The sequence below is a fragment of the Lagopus leucura genome, unplaced genomic scaffold, assembly GCF_019238085.1.
Source record: "Lagopus leucura isolate 7727_CA_CO unplaced genomic scaffold, USGS_WTPT01 Super-Scaffold_741, whole genome shotgun sequence".
Classification (NCBI taxonomy): Eukaryota; Metazoa; Chordata; class Aves; order Galliformes; family Phasianidae; genus Lagopus; species Lagopus leucura.
This window is the reverse complement of record NW_024962256.1, coordinates 7,208,321-7,215,146: the sequence shown is the minus strand read 5'-3', so window position 1 is coordinate 7,215,146 and position 6,826 is coordinate 7,208,321.

Here is a 6,826-nt window from a genome sequence, read left to right as displayed (position 1 = left end):
GAACTGATTACACAGGGTTGGCAGTTATACCCAGCAGGCAGTGAGACCTGATACTGCATGGCACTGGGCAGTTCAGATCCCAGCAGAGCAACAGACAGCTCAAAAATCTGTTTTTGCATGACTGAGCCTTGCTGGGCCCAGGTTCCCTTGCGCTGAGCACATGATGTGGGATGCTGTTAGCTAGTGGTGAATAGCCAAGTATATGTTGTGTAATTTTCTTTCTTCTGTGACATGAAAGCAGATAGATTTCCCAAGAGAAAGTACATTTGGAGAATTTCAGATGGCAGGATTCCATACACCTGCTCCTTTAAAGACTATCCAGGTGAATTTTAAACAGAATCCCTCTTATGCTTTGATAACACACAATTTGCCTATGCGTGCAGTTCCTCCTTTTGCCTGTTCCAGGACTGAAGTCTCAGAAATAAAACCTGTTTAAGAGCTCTTGATGCAAAGTTGCTGAGAGCACAGCCCCCCGTACCTTCAGTTTTGTTTTAACTGCATGACCAATGGGAGCACAGAGCAAACACAGGAACCTAATTCAGTATCTTGTTCATCATCATTTGCGATGATTAACCAAAATGTTGAATGGATCTGAAATATGCATAGTGGAAAAATACACTTTAAAAATGAATCAAGTCTTATGTCAGCAGTTTGAAGTAGCTCGTCTTTTGGTTCTGAATGGGCAAATAAAGGCCTGTCTTATACAGTTTTGAATTGTGAAAATAACTTGTCTTTTGGTTCTGAACAGGCAGGAAAAAAAAAGGCCTCTCTTATATAGCTCTGCACTGTGTGATTGGTACAATACTGTCTTGAATTGCAAGAAAAGCTTAGAGTGATTTTGTGAACCAGATTCAAGAAAATCATTATGTAGCCCAGGTGGTGGGGAATCTCAGCAGACTGAAGTTGCAGCAGCTGTGTGTTTTATGGTTTGTTTCGCAAACATAATGTAACAGTTGTAAGTGTGTCTACAAGAATCTGTTGGAATCTGAGTCCTGTGACCTCACGTTCAGAGTCATCCGGAGCTAAAACGTGCATTGGAACTGACTCATCTGGTTAAGATTCCTATGGCTGCACAGGAGTGAAAGGGATGTTAGGATCTTGTCCGTCTTTCATTCATGCACATCAGGCAGATGACTCATGGGGAGATGGCCCAGCAATTGTTTTGCTATCTCAGATAGTTTTTGCTCAGTGTAACATCTGTGAACATGGGGATTTGAAGCAACTCCAGTTAAGACAAAGCTACAGTCTTCAAAGTTCCTTTTTGTTAGCTTCAGGAAAGCAGAACTGCATCAGTCTATTTATGCATTTAGCTCGCTGATTTTGTCAGATCACATTTTGCTCCTGTTAGCCCTGTGGGATCACATCCAATGTTTTTTTCAGGGTTTAGACTATGATCAAACAGGAACACTGTGGCATGACAGAAGGTTTTATTTTATTTTAGGATATGTGTGTGTTTTCTTATTGCAAACTAAGAGTTGACAAATAGATGACAAATTCTGGTTGGCATTTGAACTAAACTTCCATTTAAGCTGGCAGCATCTTTATGTTTATTTTTGGTGGAATGACCTTTAGATGTGTAAAGGCTCTCGATGCTTCCTGATTAAGTTATATGTACACATAAGAAACACTTTCAGCTCTGAGGAATGACATGGGAATGTCTGATTAAGGTACCTTCTGCCTTCTCACAGCCTCCTGCTCAGTCCAGAGATCAGTGGGGATAGAGGGCAGCATTTATATAAAACATAAGGCTGAAATGCAGTTGGCTTTCTCTTACTAGCTGCTCCTAGTTCTGGCTGTCATTGCAACCAGGTGTTTTAGAGCAGCACGCTGGGCCAATGCACCACAAGAAAAGCAAGGTTCACTCTTCTGGTTTTGGCCTGTAGATAAGATTTCTTCCTTCAGGAGTAGCTGGTCTCAAAATAAAAGAGCATTTCAATGCAGCAAACTCAGTCTTCTTTATGTTTTGGGGTTTTTTTCTTTAATTTTAACTCATTTAACTGTTCCCTTTCCATGTATTTATGCACCACAGTTAAACAGCTTGCATTATGCAGCTCCCATCCTGACTTGGCTCTGATCTCCTGCTGTGCCATGCTCCTGTGTATACTCACACGTGAGCACCCATCAGCTGCAAAATTCACAGATCTCAAACTGTTAGCCTTGTATCCTTGTAGACACAAGCCCTCAACCTCTAAACTAAGACAGATAAAACCTAAATACATTTCATTTGCATTTCATTCATGCAGCACTGAAATTTTGGGTGAGAAAAAAAAAAAAAGAGAGAGACCAGGAATGGAAAGCACGTTCTTAGAACATGATCTAAGCTCATATTTTTTCCTGGTTTTACTCCCTAACTGTGATAAGCAAGGGGGCTGCCTGAAGGCAGCAGTCAGGAGGAGACCTTGGAATTTTGTTTCTGGTGTTTCTAACACACATCTGGAGCTTCTGTATTTGTAATTGTTTTGAGTGTCACCTGCTGTTCTTTGGAAGGATAATTTGATCAGCAGACGATGACAAAGCAAACCAACTAGATTCACAAGAGCTTAGATTCCTTCCTAAGACCAACCCTCTTGCTGTTGAAGTGAGAGAGAGAAAAGATTGAATTAAGCCTTGTTTTTTCCTTGTGATTCTTAGCAGGCTCTCAGTGGGCTGACCCATGTCTCACAGCACTGCTCCACACTGTGTCAGACATGCCAGCCCCACAAGGGGCTGCCACTGCTTGCACCAAGCCAGTTGCCCTCCCAGGGCAGCTTTTCCCACCATGCAGGTAGCAGCAATGGTCTAAGGTAATGATTAAGAGCTTGGAAACCTGCTGTGCCTTCATTTCTGCCATAAATCTGTAAAATGACGTTCTGTGGACGTAGAAAGGAAAGGTTTTGATTTTAGAGATGAGATGAGAACAAATTAGCAAACCATCTCTGCAAGATTTCTCTGCCACCATGTAACTTCCAGACTTGCTGTATGCAGTTAAGAATAAGGTTTACAAGCTAACAAGATCTATAAAGATAAGCTGTGCTTACAAAGAGATAAATGAAGAGGCAAGTCCAAAGCAAATCCTTGCTCAAGTCTTTAGTCAGTAAAAACTGTTTGCAGGGAATGCTCTTGTACCATCGGGTGTCCACTGGAACAAGCGGAGATAAGAGATAATTGAGTGACCACACATTAAAAACATTGCCTTGATTTCTCATTTAGCTCTGCTGTAATTTGATAGCTTTTTCATTTCATTCCAAACAATTAATGCCTTTTTCTCAGTCATAGGTTTGCTGAAAGAGAGGAGTGCTGACTTGGAGCATCCTCGAGATACTGTGTGTTAGCAGTTTGAGGTAAGAATTGCTACATCTTATTTGAAAATATCATGATGGATCATATAACATTAGGTCCATCAGCCAGATATTAGCTGTAAATAAATTAGCAAAAAGGCCAGATAGGATCCAGTGCCTGAGAAGTAGCTATATGGAAAATGAGTCAATCTCTAGTCTTTATTTCATGTTTTGGTCAATGAAAATAGCTCCAGCTGTAAAAAGGGCCATTGTATTTAATTAATTATTGTCTTCACACAACACTAAATGATATTCTGCTTAGTAAATTAAAGGCATGTAAAGGCATCAAGGTACATATCTAACAGATTAAGATATGCTCATTAACTAAACTCGAAAAGTAGTTGTTAATGGGAAAATATAATTAAATAATGAGGTTTCCACAAAAGTGCTCTTGGGCTCAGCGCTGCCCAGTGTTTCAAATCCTGTGTCACTCTTCACACCTACTGGAAGAACTTGGTTTTCATTATGTACTTTGAGAATACAACCAAGCCAGCTCCTAATTGCCCTATGAAGTGCTTCTGTTCTTGAATGTGGATGGAATTAAGTCCCACTTGTTGTCCACAAGTTACCAGGACCTTACACGTCTCTGACAGTGACAGGACAATGTTACCAAAACACATGCATATAAAGTGGCCAAACACTGATGGAAAGGTAGAGTAAAAGCAAACTTTGAGAGCCATTTTTTTCAGATTAAAATGTTTGACCTGGCACAAATATATCACTGAGGCAAGCTTTAGTTAAAGTCAGTTCTACAGTCTTTTTATGGGCCTCCTATAGCCTCCGAATAAATCTTACATCCCTCTCCACAGAGCAGTATTCAAATACTCCTGTTCTGATGCCTCTGCCAGCCCAGTATGAACTTGGAAGCTGAAACTCAGGAAATAATTTTTCCTAATTTAAAAAAAAAAAAAAGAATTATTTTTATTGCTGCATTAAGCAATAATGCTTGTGCTGTCAGGGACTTGGCAGCTGTGATGGCGATGCACATTATTGATGTTGGTTAGTAATGGGCAATCCAAGGCCATTTCTGTGTCTTGCAGCAACTCATCTGTCCTGCTGCATCGTTTCATGTAGCAATAAACACTGCAAACTCTCATAACATTCAGAGAACGCCAACGATTTATGGCTTATAGCCCGAATAACCAAATGCAGAAATAAATAATTCCACTTTTCAGTCAGGATATATTTCTATAACTCTATGTGTTGCCTGCATACCCAGACCCGTATAACTTCCGGCATGACCTTTCTCATGTTGCTTTTTAAAAAGCTTCTGTAGCTGAAAAAATGGGCAATGTTGGGAGGAAAAACAAACAAACAAGCAAAAAAAAAACACAGAGGAAAAACAAGGTTTAAAAGGCAAGAAATGAGGACAGGCTGTGTAAAATTTTATTTGTGCAGGATATTTTTAAGGGGAGAGGGGAACAACATTGTTTTTGGAGATAGCTGGTCATTTTTTGCATATGGTAGAATGTCTGAATATTTTGGTAATACAATCTTTACAAAACATCATGTCTCTGAAAGGGAAGATTCCTATTTTGCTGCAAATGAAGTGGCTGTTCTCAGATAAGAGGATGAGATCACGTTTATTGATGTCTATTCCAGTTTCATTCACCTTTTAACCCACAGACTTTACTACGAGGCACTGCTGATCTGCACACATTGTGACAAGGTTTCAGTATATTGGGGTGTATCATGCAGATGTAGTGTCTTATCCAGAGGATGCAGAGCAGTGCAAACTCCTGCAGCATGCTCCTTCATTTGCAGCTCCCATGCAGACACAACACTGGAATTTTCCTCTGCCAGTGGTGTCCAGCACTGCAGACAACCGTGGTTCTGCATATGCAGGCTCTTCACATGCGGATCTCTGGCCACGGAAAACCCACAGCAGGAGTATTCCAGTAGCTTCTTATGTATTCCTCCTTCCGTGTTTCCAATACATTGTAAAGAGCTGCTTAAAGCCCCTGTCCCACGTACTCTCCTAAGACATACACTGCCAGAGCAGCTTCCGCCAGAAAGACGTGCCTGGCAACAGCCTTGCGTGTTTAAGTTAAAGATGGGAAAACATCACAGTGCGAGCAGCAGGCATGAAGATATACCGTCTGATAACTATAGAGGCAGTTTTCTTCACAGTGTTACTATTTTGGAAGAGGAAGAGCATTCAGTAGTACTTAAATGTTCAATGCGTACACAAACTGAATTGCTTCCAAAGTGCAATGATCATTCTGCCTGCGAGGAACCCATACTCTGCCCAAACACAGCTATTCCGATCTATTTCCTCAATAACAATTCCTAATTTAGCAAGTCTAGCTAAATTAGCTAGACTTGTTTAAAGACTTAAACTTGTTCAAAGTTTAAAGACTTAAAATAGCTAAAGAAAAACAGAAGTTACCATGAAGATTCTTTCATTAAGCTTTTTTTTGTGTGTGCGAGAACACTTCAGTGGTGTGAGCTTGGATTTTTTGTTTAATGTCAGAGACCTTTTCCACAGAAGTTTTCTGGGAATAACAGAAAAATAATGCAGTGAGCTGAAAACTGATTTCAGCATGCTAAAATATATTCCATGCATGTGACAGCAGTTTGTTAGCTGTCTGTGTGCTCACCTTGATGAGAAGTATGCATTTCAATGCACCATCGGAGAACCATAGGGTCACAGAGTCAGAGCATCACAAAACCATGGGATCACAGAGTCCTAGGCTGTTTTTGCCCAGCTTAACCTGTTCTCCCCTGTCAGTGTGAATTATGTGTTGGGTGACAGCACTGCAGGCTCTGGGAAGCTCTCCTGTGGCCTTTACCACAGGCCACAGCACGGAGATTGTATCCCCAGCGTCTCTCAGGAAGGAACCACTTCCACACAGCCCTCAGGGACATCGGCTTGATGCTGGGATTGCCGAAAAGCAGTGCTAATATTCAGTTATCTGCCCTGGGAGCTCAGCTGAGGCCCCTCAGCAGCCTGTGGGTGCAGCAGCCTGCTTGTGGGACCGCAGCAAGGGCAGATGGAAGGGCTGGCAGTGCTGGGTTGGCAGCAGGCCTTACAGGTCTCTCCCAACCTAAATGATTACTCTGTGATTTCTGTGATCACCAGGCCCAGCGAGCCCCCTGAGCATGACACACTCAATAGCAATTGTAATCTTTACAACAAACTGACACTGGGCTGGTGGATGTCTGACAGTGTATGCTGCCACGAGCCAGCTATGCTTACATCTTTCCAGAAGAAATTAAATGAAGTGAAACCAACAACTTGATAAAAGTCAGAACTGCTTTATATGACATTTTAATGGTATTTGCACTTTTATCTGTTTCCTCCCTTGGTTTTAAGCAAGTTTAAAAACCCCCATAGCTGTAATGCTGCTGTCCCCTCCAGTGACATAGAGCGGGCTGGGAGTCCTGCACAGCACCCAGTCTGAAGTGGAATCTCCAGCCTCCAGAAATTACTCATTTAAAGCAACAATAAAACACAGCACTGATTATTTCGGGGTTCTGAGTGAATGAAAGAACTTAGAATATATATG